Below are 16,591 nucleotides of genomic sequence, written 5' to 3'. Positions count from 1 at the left end.
TATGTAGATAGTCTAAAGTAATTATTTAAAATTTTTAATGGCGAAGTTACTAGCATTATTTGTTATTTCTTTAGGGAAAAGAATACATTACAAAGTCTAAAACTAAAAAATACGGTATTGCTAAAGATATTCTAATCCCAGAGAGATCTTTCAAACCTATTGAATCCTGCTGTGGAGAAAAATCTTACCAAAAGTTTTCAAATGTGCAATAAGAAAAAGTACATACAAATTTTTGGAATCTCGGGAACTATAATGAACAAAATGTGTTTCTCAGAGGATTGTTAAAGTGCAAGGATCCTATCCAAACGAATGCAGGTGAAAAACTAGGACGGTTAATTCACTGGATATATTTATTTCCTACTGACGAAGAAAATGTTCCGATTTGTAAGAAATTTTTTTGTGCTTTTCTATGTTTGGGCAAAAGAAGAGTTAAAAATGTTCAAAACAAGATTTTAAATAAGCAGCCTTTAAAAAATTTGGCAGGTGGAGTACGCGAAAGTTGTCTTAAATTAACAGAAAGTTAAAAAAAAATGATTGAAGAGCATTGCGAATCAATTCCACATCACAGTTCACATTACAAATGAAATTCTACCAACCTAAAATATTTTGATAATCCTTCATTAAATCTTGTAGAACTTTACAAATTATTCGGAAAATTTTATAAAGAAAAAACGGGGGCTAAATGGACAATAAGTCAAACCGTTTATTTTAAGTATTTTAACCGAAATGTTGGCTTCAGTTTTAAATTACCTAGAACTGACGTGTGCAATACTTGCTACAAAAACGAGACAAATGGAGAGGTAAACGAAGAAGTAATTAATCACAAAAACCATGCTGAAATGTATTTGAAGTTAAAAAAGCAGATGCTCTCTGAAAATAATAGTCTATGCTGTGAATTTGATTTTGCACAGAATTTGCCACTGCCAAAAATACCCGTGTCCGCGCAGTTTTACCTACGCTTAGCATGGCTTTTTCTATTTAACGTACATGTACATACTACGAACCAGAGTTACATGTTCCCTATTCTTGAGGGAATTGTAAAGAAGGGTGCTAACTCTGTTTGTAGTTTTATCAAATACGCGGTATTAAAAGAATTTGCTAAAGACAAGTTCAACAGCATAACATTATTTTCAGACTCATGTACGGGACAAAATAAAAATTACACAGTGTTTGATTTTTTGGTTTTATTGTCCATTTATTTCCGAAGCGAGATTAAATATGTGTTTCCAGTTCGAGGCCATTCCTATTGCCAGTGCGATAGGAATTTTGGCACATATTCGCAAAAGCTGAAAAAATTAGAACGAATTGAAACTGAAGCTGAATATGTAGAAATGATTCGCAATGCTCGTTCACCTTCATTCACAATGGTCGAGAAGTGTGAAGATCTTCTGCAGGATTTTGAAAAATGTTTCAAAGGCAAAATGCGAAAGCCACAAAATTTACAAATTAGCAAAGCGTTCGTTTTGCATGTTTTTCCTGATGGAAAAAGGGATGTTTTTGACAACTATGAGTTGCAAAATCCAACCACTTTTTTCTTTAAGCCTACGCTTAAACTAGAAAATCTTTCGGAAAGTCATCCGCCCCGAATTGGATTAAAAGCTGCCAAAATAAAGAATGTAAAAAATCTCTACCAGTATTTAAGCGCTAAAGGAAAAGAATTTTTCGAATCATATTTTTTAAAAGTACAAACTCAGAATCCAGATTCCGAAGAAACTGAAGAGAGTGACGTAAATGACTAAAAGCAGTTTCTAATAAAATATTGTTTGATTCATTCATTCTTGTTCAATAATATGCATTATATTATATGTTAAATGTTTAATAGATAAATTATTTGAATGATAATATCTGGAGTTACTGTTGTGCATTTGTTTTGGTAAGATTGACTTGACCTTCACGTCGTTCGCTGCAGCGCGCACGTAGCCGGCCAGGCACGTTTTTGGGCAGCGTCAAGATTACCGCTTGGATTTTAAAACATGCATAATTTTTGAACTATTGATCCAATTGATTTAAAACTTTCCAGAAAACCACTTTGAACCTTAATGAACAACTTTCTCTCTAAAAGCTTTCCGTAGCTTAAAATTCGTACGCTAAACGAGGCGCTTGAACGTTAAAATTCATGATTTTTGCATTGCCTCAAAAAAAAATTAATAACTTTTTTGTTTATTACAATATTCTCGTTTTTCTTTCTTAGATTGTTTCAGAAGACTTAAAAACGTACTTTGTATTGAGGAAATCAAAAAATGATGAAAATTGGCTAAATTTGCGCGAGTTGAAGTGAAAAAATATTGGAATTTTTCGTTTTCAAAAAATCCACTTTTTACCAATTACCTCAAAAACTACAAAACCTATAAATTTTTGCAAGAGGAAAAAAGATGCGCCTTGAATGCGTCTTTAAAATTGAAATTAGAAATATTTTTGAAATTGACACTCAGGACAATACTTCTCAGGCTGAATCCGGCCGCGTCCCCTTTTGGTCGCCAGCGGTTCAATTATACTGTGTGTTTAGATTAATTGCTTCTGCTCCCATATACTAGTAGCTTAAATGTTCATGCTTTAATCAATTTGAATAATGTTGCAAACTTTTTATTGCTGCCAGTGAATTTTCCATCCTTTAGCTGTCAAAACTGTTTTCTGAATAATGTATCCTGTAGAACGTAAATTTTCAAGATGTGACTTTATACCTTCATTTCTCTAGTAACATAGAATATTGGATAGAAGAATTACAATGCGTAAGGAATAGCAATTGTATATGAAACATCGTTCTTGCCCCGCTGCATAGTGTAGCCAAAAGTACTTTTTGTGAACATAAGTCTGTCTACAACCCAGTTTTCAATAGATTTTTACATTTTTTTAATGGCTTTCGGGTATATCGACTCGGGGTGGAAATTTCGATTTAGCAAAACTAGATTTTTTAATTAACAACAAAAGAAACAATATTATTATCCTAACTTTTCGGATGTCCCCTTTTTTAAGTTCTGCGAATTCACTAAAGAAAAGCTTAAGTCAGTGTAATTACCATAAAGCAATAGTTCTTAGTAGGTGAGAGTAAGAAAAAAAATGTTCATAATGTTTTAAACAAATTCATGAACAAAAGCCATTTTTTGTGATTCGCAATGATTAATTTCTTAAAACTCACAATTTTTATGTAGAATATGAGAGAAGTGTAGGCCTAATTGTGATTATTTTTAAACATCTGCTGTTTTATAATTATTTAAGCAATTTTTATAAACAAATTTACAGTGTGGTCACTTTTGCAGGAATGGGCTTTTTTGAAGTAAGCTAGAAATGTCTTACAAATAACTCCTTGTTGCCTTGTTTGTTCAATCAACAAGAACTGTTCATTATTTAAACAATATTTATATAAAAATGCACAGCTTGACCATTTTTTCATGAAAAGTAGTAATTTTCTTTGTGAAATCAACAATAGAACAACAATAGTTGTTATTTTGAAGAAAAAATTAGTAAGGAGTCATTAGCAAGACATTTTTGGTCGATTGTGCAAAAAAGTGGAGCTTATTCATTGCGACATACAAAAACTCTGTGTTTGTTTATAAAAATTGTTTAAATAAATCTAAAACAGCAGATATTATAAAATAATCACAATCAAGCATACGTTTCTCTCATATTCTACATAAAAACTATGAATTTCAAACAAATAATCATCGCGAATCACAACAAATGGCTTTTATTCAATAATTTATTTAGAACATTATGAACCATTTTTTTGCTACTCTAACCTACTGAAAACTATGCTAGGTAGTTACTACGCTGACACAAGCTCTTCTTGAAATAATTCGCAGACCTTAAAAAAAAGGTACATCTGAAAATTTAGGATAAAAATATTGTTTAATTTGTTGTTAAATAAAAAATTTTGGTTCAGTGAAATCGGAATTTCCGTACCGATTTGATATACCTGAGAGCCTTACGTTCATTTTTAACAAAAAACCGTCAGACTGCAATGAAAATTGGCATGTAGCCAGATTTTTGTCCATAAAAAGTGCTTTTGGCTACACTGTGCGCCGTTCTGTTCTGCCTCGCTCTACTCTACATGTGAGGAAGAGAGTCTCGAGCAAAGAGGTTATTCGGAAGGATATATAGGCATAAATGGCTTGAGAGAAGGTGTTAATAAATTGGAGGAAATATAAGTGGAATGGCGAGAGGGAGCGAATAGAGATTAGTTTTCGGCGAGAGGGATCGTGCCGTTGGCGAGAGATAATGGGGAGATAGGGGGAAAGATAAATCTAGATATTATTTTTTTCTGGTACAATATGCTTGATAGTGTTTTAGGAAAGATCTAGGTTACACGTACTTCCATCTGAAAATTTCAACAAAAGATTCTTTGAAAGTTAGTTTAAATAAGCCTGGCTGCAACCCATTATCTTTAAAAAAAGTTAATGAAGTGGTAAAGACCCTAGGCTAAATCCTAGGCTTAGCATGGTACGTTTATTCAAACAACTACAAAATAATTTTAGATAAGGCGTTTGTAATTCACTTAACAGCACATTCACTCAGTTTCTATGTGCGTCTTTAAATATTAATAATAAACGAAAGGACATGCGAAATTGAGTTACATGCTGTTCCATTAAATCATATTTAGTGTCATTTATGAGTACGACTTGAAAGATATCATCCATTATTCTCATATGATACTGTTACTACTGTTGAAGGAATAACATTTTACATGTAAAATATAACCGGTTACTCTAACTGATCGATAAAATAAGCAGTAATACTCTGAAGTGAAAACGACTTGGAAGAACCATGAATAGATCTTGCTGCATTGTAAGGCTCTACCTGGGACTCAGTAGTCAAGAGAATAAGACGTGTCTGACGGATCAACTTGGAACTGCAAAGGAAGGAAGGAAGACAGGTTTGAGATGCTGGAATGGCATGAGATGAACCCAAAGATAGAGAGGAGAGAATCGGAGGGAGGTGAGAGTCGATCATCAGGTGGTTGTGCGTGTCATCGACCTACACTTGAGCTCAAATTACCAAATTTCTATTTAGATTAGGTGCCAATTATTAAATTAGAGGAACACTGAAAGAGTCCTATATTTCCCCTTTTTTTAAAGAATTAATTTTTTTTTACCTCTACTCGAGACACTTCTCATTTTCCTCCTTTTTCTGTGGCTTTTCGCTTAAGTGCAAACTGAATTTATAAAGCAAAATAAGAAAATAAAAATATTTTTGGTTGAAATTTATTTTGTTGTTGTTGAAAACTATGCTATTATATATTTTTTTCATTGGAATCTTTCTGGTTTGGTTAAAACTTGTACTCCTTGGTTGAAAATGCAACTATTTTGTTAAAATGTGATCCTATTTAATCAAAAATTCAACTATTTGGTAAAAAATGTACCTTTTTTAGTTGAGTATTCAACTTTTTGTACTACAATAACGTATTTTGTTTAAAAATGATCTTTCCGGGTAGAAACTTATTCTTCTGGGTTAAAAAATCATATTTTTTGTTAAAAATTCAAATATTTAGTTAAACCTTGAATTCTTTTGTCGAAAATTTAATTTTTTTTTCCTTAAAGGTTCAAAATTTTTGTATAAAAAATCATCACTTCAGTTGCAAATTTTACTATTTTGTTAAAAATTATTATTTTTTTTTTATTTTTTAAACTAAAAATATAACTGTTCCATTTTAAGTTAAGAATTATTATTTTGATTAGAAATTGATCTTTTGTACTTAAAAGTTCATGTATTTCGTTAAAAATTCATATTTTTTATTTAAAATTTAACTCTCTGGTTCAACTCTTTTGTTTTAAATCAATTTTTTTGGTAAAAAATTTCACTGTCTTCTAAAAAATTCGTCTTTTTGGCTTGAAAATCAAAATAGTTGATGAAAAATTCATTTATATGGATGAAAATTTGTCTCTCTTGCTTGAAATTTCAACTATTTGGTGGGTTGTGCAACGGTTTAGTTAAAAATATATTTTTCATTGTTGCAGATTCGTTTTTGGATTGAAAAAGTATCTCCTGTGGTATGAAATCTTTTTTGATGAAAATCGACCTTTTTAAAATTTAAAGGAATCTCTAAGGAGATAGTTGCCATCAATCAGTGTAGATTCCTTTTTCACCACCATAAAAATAAAAATGAACTATTGATCAAGTTAACTCTTCACATAATAGAAAATATTTAACCTCATTTTCAGTTAAGATAAAAACAAATTTAAAAAATTTTTAAATTAAATTTTACCTGAAAAAAGATCTACTCTCGCTATTCCACTTGAGAAAGACAGTGGAGCGACGAGAGAGGCTCTCTTTCGAGAAAAAGTTTAATTAAAAAAATATCTTTTTTTAAAACTGTAATATATTTCGATTAGAACTCTTAAAAATGTAAAACGTTTCATATTGAATTAAATATGCTATCTACACTCACTTTATTTACAAGAATGAATTTTCCTATTTTAGTGAATATTCACCCTTCCCCTCCTTTGAGTGTTTAACCCACGTCTACATTACTTTCGGGGGCTGAGTGGGGGTAAGACAAAACTACTGTTTTCAAGGAGGGGTGACGGGAGAGAGCGTGTAAAAAAGGCCCAAATTTATTAACGTCGTTTTCGGACGGCGCCTTACGTGAAGCTGTTGTGGTCATTATAAAAAACAGTATAAATATTCATATCGAGAACTTAAAAATATTAATCTTTCTGCTTTAGCATATATCATTTACAAAAATATTGGCTCTTGTCGAATATTCCGAATAACCACTTTTTAAATTATTTGCCGACTAATTCGAGGGAAGGAAAAAGGATTTACCTTATGATAATGTTGTAAAATGAATAAGAGTTTTTTAAGTCTTTTGAGAAGATATTTATTTAAGGACCTCTGTCCTGAAATCCCGTCGCGTTCTCCTGTCTTCCTTTCACCAAGTCGAAAGCCATCTGGTTTCCCGCGTCTCGCGGATCCACTGGCGCGGCAATTATCTTAATAGCGCGAGCAACTCTAATGAATAGCAAGGTTTTTGCCGCGACCGGAGGAAGAAAGACGAGTGATTGGAAGGAACGATGGAAAGGAGAAGGAACGTGATACTTCACCTTATCCTTCTAGTCCTCTTTTTCTTCTAGTCTTCTTCTTCTTCCGTACCTTCTCCACGTCTTTGTGGTAACATCCACCTCTCACTTGACGTGAATTCAGCTACGTGCAGCTGGTTACCGCAAAGCAAGTGCAATAAGGGAGATAAAAATAATAATACGAAATAAGGGAGGTAGAAGGGATCCATTTACTATGTAAAGTTGTTTAGCGTAATCTTCTTTAACATAATGATCTCTAACATAGTCCGAGATCGTGAAAATTGCCTTTTCATGCTGCTGATTACAGAGTAAAGTGTTATGACCTTATTTACATCTGCCTTCCCCTTCCGCCATCGACACTATGACCCTATTAGAATCACCTTAATATTCCCTGTCGCCTTCAAATTTCTCCTTCTTTATCCCCACCGGCCCTTCCCTAATCCTTATATCCCTTACCCTAATCGTCCCCTCCCATTCCCTTATTCATATCTCCCATATTCCTTTCGGGCAAATGGCAATTCCGCCCCGGGCAACTGCGAACGGTTCCCTCACTACACAGCTTCTCCTCACTCAGCCGAACTGCTGCCGTCGATCAGCGAGAATCAGCGGGGATCAGTGGTTTAGTAGGAATCCTTTTATACCTAATACGGACTGAAATGTGGAATATAAAATTTTGTCAACTTAGCCCTTGCTAAATTGTAAATATAATATTCTTAATCTACGAATTAAAACGATTCCAACGATGTATTATTTTACATAAAATGGTTAAAATGGGAGAATACATGTTTAAGCTTATGTGTCATTCCTAGCTTCATTTGAAAACTCATTAACACTCATAAAGTGTTTTTATCGCTTAAACATTTTTTTTTTATGAAAGCCAATTAAAAATACTATTTTAAAATATACAAAGCAGAATATAAAGAATTTTAGCTTATTTACTAGGGACGGGAAGATAGATGAGCAATTAGATAGACGAATAAATGAAGGTAAGAAGGTTATTGGTAGAGCAGGTCCCATTATCAGAAGTAAAAATATATCAAATAAAGCTAAAATAGCAATACATAATTCTATATTTGTACCGACTGTACTATACGGTAGCGAGACATGGACTTATCTAGAAAAAGATAAGAGTAAAATTAACGCAATTGACATCAGATTCATGCGCATAATATGCGGGAAAACTCTGATGGACAGAGTAAGTAACGAGATAATTCTAAAAGAATGTGGTGCTGAAGAGACGCTCGTAGACACATGGGAAAGAAATCGGTTAAGACGGTTCGGACATGTTGAGAGAATGCCAAATGAACGACTAACGAAACAAGTGTATCAAGGTAAAGTAAATGGCAGCGTGCCCAGCGGTAGACCTCGGAAAGAATGGTTAGAATGTGTGAATGAGACCCTAGCTAGAAGAGACATGAGGAGTCATAGAAACACGAGAGCCTGCATGAATAAATGCATGGACATAAAAGAAGCTAGAGAAGTATGCCAGGACAGGAAAGTATGGCGGCAAATAGTTAATAAAAAGAGTGTCAGTAGAGTGAATGACGCCTAAAACAAAAGATCTTGGCCACTAATGGACCCAAGTGAGGAACCTTACATAACGACTTCGTGGGTGGGAGCAGTGTTGCGGAACGAATGTGTTATTTACTTAAATAGCACGAGAATTCTGGATCAATCTGAAAAATCTCTATCCCTTCCACACACTACTCCTTTCCCCTACCGAGTGAGTCACGCCTACCCCGAAAGGGAAATGGCTTAATGGTATAATAATAATTTTAAAAAATATTATAAAGGATTGAAATATAACTTTTAAAAACTTGAACAGGGGCAAAAATATAAAATTTCATTTGCTTAAGTGTAAAAATAAATTTTGAAAATGAATTCAGCAGATTTTGAAAATAATTATTCTTCCTTTAGACAATAATATGCTTCATAACACCGGCTCCGGACGTTTTACTGTGGGCAGTCATGTTTTCCAATTATTAACATAAGCCTAACCCAAAACAGAAAAAATTTTAAAACGAAAAAAAGGAATCTTTATAAAAAGTGTTAAATTTTTAACCAAGAAAGATTTTTCAGTCCATAAAGAAAAAAAGTTTTAGATAAAATATTAAATTTTCAATCCAAAAAGATAAATTTCCTGCAAAACATTTTAATTTTCAGTCAACAGTTATAACTTTTGAACAAAAAATTTCAATTTTTAACACAAAAATGTAAATGTTCTACCCAAATAATTGAATTTTCAACTAGAAAAGATAAATTGTAAAGTAAAAATGTAATAGTTATATTTACAGTCCAAACATTTATTTTTTACTAAATGTGTCAAAATTTGTCAAGTCGGCCACTTTTTTTTATGGGTTATGATTTTTCTTCGGGAATGCGTGATAAGTTCGAAATTTACATAAATAAAATGGCCTTAAAACATTTTTGCAAAATTTTCATATTTTGAGTCGTTATTTTTATTTAACTTTTTTAGCATTGTTCCCGTAATTAATTTTTTTCTCCCGATCGGTAAAAACAATCGCCATCATTTTTGACATGTTTCGTTAAATATGTTCAATCTATAAAATAAAAATAATTTTATTATTGTTGCATAAATATTGATGAAATTAGCAAGAATTATTATAAACAAATAGAATTCGTTTTAACTTCTCAATCGATTTCAATGCTTTATTTGAATAATTACGATAGCTCGTTTAATTACGAAGATTTGGGTAAAAAAATTAAGGAACTCGCACATCATCAATAGTTGTGCGTGCTTTCGTGTTGACCTTCCGCGCTTCATGCCGCGCGAAATACGATATTCGCCGTTTATGGCTCCGTACCCGTAAATATGGATTTCAAAGTAAAAAAACTTAGAGTCATGTCAAAAAAGTGAAAACACCTCTGGATTCGTCTCGAAAATATCTCGGTGTGTATTTTTCGTTTTTTTGTTTAAACAATTTATTAAGTAATTACGCCATTTGATATCTTTCTGCAATTGTTATAAACAAAGTATGAATCGGATCGAAAAACCAAGTGCACCTTTGCATTCCTGTTTATAGGGATTGCAGAAAGATAACAAATGGTGTAATTGTTTACCAAATTGTTTAAACAAAAAAACCAAAAATGCACACCGAGATATTTCCGAGACGAATCCAGAGGTGTTTTTACTTTTTTGACATGACTCTTAGTTTTTTTACTTTGAAATCCATATTGACGGGCACGGAGCAACAGTACGCTGCACAAAAAATGCTCTAATTGTTTGAAAAATGGGTTTACAAAAAAACAAAAAATATGCACATCTAGATATTTTCGAGACGAATCCAGAGGTGTTTTTACTTTTTTTTATTACTCTCAGTTTTTTTTAATAGATTACACAACTTTAAAATCCAAATCTGTGGCAAACTTCAACGTCGTGAATGTCGTACGTCGCGCGGCATGGAGCGCAGAACGTCAACACCAAAACACGTACAACTTTTGATGATATGCGAGTTCCGTAATTTTTTTCACCAAAATCTTCGTAATTAAATGAGCTATCGTAATTAGTCGACTAAAGCATTGAAATTGATTGAGAAGTTAGAACGAATTCTATTTGTTTATAAAAATTTTTGCTTATTTCATGAATATTTATGCAACAATGGCAAAATGATTTTTATTTTATAAAATGAACATATTTAACAAAACATGCCAAAAATTATGGCGGTTCAAAAAAAAAAATGAAAATTTTGCAAAAATGTTTCAAGGTCATTTTATTTATGTGAAACTCTTAACTTATTATGCATTCCCGAAGAAAAATCACAATCCATCAAAAAAAGGGGCCCACTTGACCAATTTTGACATAATAAAAACGAATTTTTTAACAAAACAGTAAAACTTTCAACAGCAAAAAAATGAAATTTTTACTAAAATAATGAGTCTTTAACTACAAAAATGTATCCTTGACAAACAAACCAAATTCTAATCAAACAGTTGAGTTTTCAACCGAAAATATGAATTTTCTACGAAATAAGATTAATTCTTAACAAAATACATGAATTTTCACTAAAAAATTAAAATTAAGGAATTTTGAAATAAATGAATAAATGAATGAATCTTGAAGATTCAAATAAAAAATAAATACTTTAAAAAAATTAACATTTTCCAAATGGAATCTGGAAGATTATGGAACAATTTTTTTAACTTTGCCGGATTTTCAAAAAATTGTAGGAAAAATTCGAGTTTCAAAATTTGAATCACATTCCTGGAAAATTGTTAAATGATTTTCTAAACGCAAATTTTTAAGAGGATATTTAAAAAGGTTTTAGAACAAAGTTTGATGTATAAATGATCATTTTTAGCTTCAAATTGCTTAAGATTATATCATTTTAAAAATGTGTCAATGTTTTCATTGATTCTTCAATTCAACATTTTGGCTCAGATGTTTTTTCCTTATTGACAAAAAAAATTGCTTAGTTAAGAATTTAACTCTTTTTTCGAAAATTGCTTTTTATGGTTTGAAAGTTACTCTCTTTATGGTGAGGCTTGAGTTAATGAAAAGAAAGCAGAAGTTTTAACTTAAGCAAATGCAATTTTCTGTTTTACTCACTGTTAAAAAATTTTTAAAGTTAGATTTGAAAAATTACACTTTTAAGATTGACTCCATGAAAATTCTTTATATTCTGCTTTTTATTTGATAAAATAGTATTTTTAATCAACTTTCATAAACAAATGGGCTGAGAAGCTTAAACATTATGATCTTTGTTAATGAATTTCCAAATTAAGTTAGGAATGACACTATTCATACTTTTTAACTAAGAGTGCAAAATTATTTAAGGATAATTTGAGAAATGCGATTATTTAAGAAAGAAACAAAATGTATGATGTTTATAAGTTTTTGAATGCGGGAAAATTTTAGCTGCTGGAAGTGAATTTGAGTTAAATACGCTGAAAAATTTTCCATAAAATTTCACATAAATTTGAACATTTTAGTCCTTATTAGGTACAAAAGAATTTCCGCTGACCAGGATCGACGGCAGCAGTTAGGCTGACTTGTGACTGAGGAGAAGACGTGTAGTGGGGGAACCGTTACAGGTACCCAGGGCGGCATGGACTCAATGTCCAAAATCTCGGGAACTTTTTAAATTGCGCTTGCGTCGCGCCGACCAGGCGCCGACAACCCGATTGGTCACTGTTTGCGCGCTGAGTTTGAATGATATAAATATTCAGATTTAATATTTATGATTAATAATGATTGAAAAACGCATCAAAAGTAATTTCTTAATCCTAAATTAAAATTTTAGAGTAACCGATCAAAAAATAATGCGATTTTCATGCAAAAAACATGATTAATTCCGATGTTAGGAAAAAAAATATTTTTTCTTTAATTTAGCATTTTAAATGTTTGAAAATGTTAATGAAAAGGTAATAAGAAGTTTTACTTTTAAGCAAAATATATATTTTTTAATCGTATAAATATGATTTGATTATTTGTATACAATGTTATATATTTTATAATATTTCTGCAATAATTAGTTAGTCACAGTACACAGAATAGACAATCTGTTTAAATTTCTAGAATCTAGACAACAAACTAAAAATGTTATTCATACATTTAGCGATTATTGTGTCACTTTTTTGTAATCCAGGTCTTCTTCAAGTTATTAAAAAATGTATGCTATAACATTTACCAGTGCAGTATATAATTGTTCCTAATTCATTTTTGGTAATTTCAGTATTTTTATTTTAAGTGACATTGTCGGAAATAAACAAAATTTTTATTTTAACACTCGACAGAAACGAGATTAATCATTGGGAATGATTTATTTCTGTGAACTCAGAATCCATGACCTCTTTCTCATTATAATTGAATTATTTATTATAAATATTAAATCTGAATATTTATATAATTCAAACTGAGCGCGCAAGCGGTGACCAATTGGTTTGTCGGTGCCTGGTCGGGGCAACGCAAGCGCAGCTTAAAAAGTTCCCAAGATTGGGGACTCTGCGTGGACTATGGTCATTCCTTTCCCATCTACATTATCCTTCGAAATCACCCTTTTATTCTCTCCTTATCCAATTACCTCCCTCCTCCCTTCTTTCACCATAATTTCCCTACCCCTTTTCCAATATTACCTTCCCTGACCCTTTCGCCTGAACATCTTATTATGAAAAATTAGAAATGCAACGCCTAAGTTTATCCCTGAATGATTTTGTTGATGCATTAACAGTTTTTCAGACATAAATAAAGTCATTTGTGCAAAAAATCTAAGAAAGTAAAATAAAAGGGTTAGATTATTAAACTATTGTTTGATAAATGCCGAAAGTGCGTTAACTTAATGGACCGTTGCGCCGATAGGAGAAATGGCGCAGATGATGACGGTTGACGACGCGTCCCATAATACTCGTCATCATCATCGCCATCAACTTTATGCTTCCGGGAGTCTCGTGTTGCTTGGACATAGAAATAGCGTTTTTGCTTTTCCTCGTGGCCGTTGAAGGCTGTGACATTGATTGCGTCACGTCATAGAATCGTTCAGAACGAACGACTACAAGTTTGTTCCTCTGAAATCCTGATTGCGAATAACTACGAGCAGGAGCCGAAGCTCAAGAATATGGATTTCTATATCTACTCAGTGCTCAAAGAGAAATGTATTTATTCGGCTTATGCTGGAAATTTGTTACATCTATCGAGATAGAGAGGATAATTATTTATTCCTGCAATCTCGTACAATCTTATGTAAAAAGTATTGTATATGTGTGTGATGATTTTCTTATAATGCATTTCTTATCATTTTTTCACGACTTTATCTTAATCCTTATAGAAAATCATTAGGAGAAAATAATATTAAAATATTAAAAGAATTGATCAAAAATAGAGAAACCATGAACGAATGATAGAATTTCAAACGATATAGTAGGAGACGATGGAAATGACCGCAACCCATTTCTCCTCTTCTGAATTTGAAAACTCGAAGGTGCACGATTGCCGGTTGGAACACTTTGGCGGTTCAATTTATATCTCTATCTGCTTTGAAATGAAATCAAGAGGTTGAGATTTTAATATTTCCAGATTTCGATGCTGGCGATTCTCATGATTTTAATACTTCGCGCACCTCTTTATATGCGTATATTTTGAGGTTACGTTATTTCAAGTATAAAATTTAAATTATATAAATATTAATACTATTATATATATATATACACGTATATAGGTATATTATTGTTGATAATATTATGATTATGTTATATTATAATAGTCTTATTTATCCCTTTATCCGCATTTGAAAGAAATTGATGAAATTGGCGATTTTGGAATTCATCTCGTTTGGATAAAAACTTAATTATTTGATTAAAAAATTAATTATTTTGTTTAAAATGTAACCATTTTGTAAACAAAAGTCCTGTTTTCTATCACAAGTTCAAGTACTTTGTTAAAAAATCATGTATTTTGTTGAAAATTCGTCTTTCTTTGTAGAAATTATATTGTTTTATGGAAAATTGATACTTTTTGATTAAAAATTACATTTTTCCGTTGAATCATCAACTGTAAATATTTTTTGGAATATTGTTAAAAATTAAAATCATAATTTTTGGGTGGAAAATTCGATTATTCACTTAAATTTGAACTACTCAGTAAAAAAAGTAATTTTTTTCTTATTAAGGATTCATAATTATAGTTGAAAATTCAACTATTTGCCTGTAAATTGGGTTAAAAATTCAGCTGTTTTGTAGATAATGCTCTTTTTGACTTTAAAATTAAATTATTTCGTTGAAAGTTCATGTATTTTGTTGGAAATTGACCTTGTTTGGTAGAAAATCTTTTTGGTTGAAAATGTATCATTTTTGGTCAAAAATGCAATTGTTTGGTTGAAATATCAACTGTACATCTTCTTGAGTTTAAAAGTCGATTATTTCAATAAGCGTTGAACTACTTTGTAAGAAAATACGTTTTTTTGTAACAAGGCTTTTTAATTATGGTTGAAAATTTAACTATTTGGTTCAAAGCTTAACTCTTTGATTGAAATCTCATATTTTTCGCTTAAAAAATTTAACTTTTTGTAGATTATTCGTCCTTTTGACTTTAAAATTAAATAATTTCTTTGAAAATTCATGTATTTTGTTTAAAATCTGTCTTTCCGTGTAGATCATTAATTTTCTTGGTCGAAAATTCATCTGATTGCTTGACAATTTAACAGCTATGTTGAAAATTAATTTTTTCTGTTAAAAATTATTTATTTTTATCTGAAAATGTAACTGTTATAGGATTAATTAAAAATTAATCGTATATATTGGAAGTTGGAAAATCGTTTTTTTGATAGAACATTAATCTTCTTAGTCAAAAATTCAACTTTTCCCTTGAAAATTTAACAATTTTGTTGAAAATTAGTTTTTTTTTCTTATTCAATTCAATTTTTAATCACAGTTTTTATCTGAAATTTGAACTATTCTATTTTTGGTTGAAATTGTATCCTGTACATTATATTAGTTAAAACACCAATAATTTGATAGAAAATTAATTTATTTGTTTTCGATTATGATTTTTTTTTAATTAAAAGAATTTAAAAATAAAAAGTTTTAAATTTAATTTAAGGTATTAAAAATTGAAAAATAATTGATTTTACAAGATGATTCTGAATTCGTTAAAAATTAAAGAATTAATAAATAATCGTTTATAAAATTATTTCCAATTATGACTTCAAATATTATTTCAGTCTAAAAAAATTTTATTTTCAACCCATTTAATTTGAAATTTTTTAATTAAAAAATGAAAATTTCGTTAATTATCAGCAATATTTATCCGTTCATTTAAAACAATCCATTACAAACAACTGCTAAAAACTATACAAATTTGAACAGAATGGTCCGAAGTAGAAAGCCTTGAATTGTTAAATTTGTAATTAGTTAAATTTTAAGTTTGACAGCTACAATTTTAATTTAATAAAAGATTCAAAATTAATCTAAAACTTGAAATTATTCCAAATAATTTGAAACACGATGTAGATTTTTGCAGATTTAAACAAAATGGAGCCTTTTGAGAATTGTAAAATATTTAAAAAGAATAAGAAAAATTGTCGTGATTGCTAAGAAAATTAAAAATGATTTTTTATTTTGAAAAATTAATTTTAAGTGAGTATTTGAAAAGATTTTAGAAAATCAAACAAAAAAAAAAGAATCAAGGATTTCATGGCAATTTTTTTATATTGCAGTTTTTTTAATTTCTGGAGAAAAATCCAATTAACAAAATATATCAAGTTTCAACCCAAGAGTTTATTTTTTAACAAAATTAATTAATTTTCTATCAAATAATTGGTGTTTTAACTAATACAATGTACAGGATAAAGTTTCAATCAAAAATGGAATAGTTCAATTTCCAGATAAAAACGATTAATTTCTAATCAATCCTAGAATAGATACATTTTCAGATTAAAATAAATAATTTTTAACCGAAAAAATAAATTTTCAACAAATTTGTTAAATAATACATTTTCAACCAAAAAGATTAAATTGCTTCCAAACAAGGTCAATTCCCAATAAAATATATGAACTATAATTGTGAATCCTTAATGAGAAAAAATTTAATTTATTTAACTATTCTGATGAAAATATGTTTTATGTGT

The sequence above is a fragment of the Belonocnema kinseyi genome, chromosome 7 (genome assembly GCF_010883055.1).
Source record: "Belonocnema kinseyi isolate 2016_QV_RU_SX_M_011 chromosome 7, B_treatae_v1, whole genome shotgun sequence".
Classification (NCBI taxonomy): domain Eukaryota; kingdom Metazoa; phylum Arthropoda; class Insecta; order Hymenoptera; family Cynipidae; genus Belonocnema; species Belonocnema kinseyi.
This window is presented reverse-complemented; position numbering follows the sequence as displayed.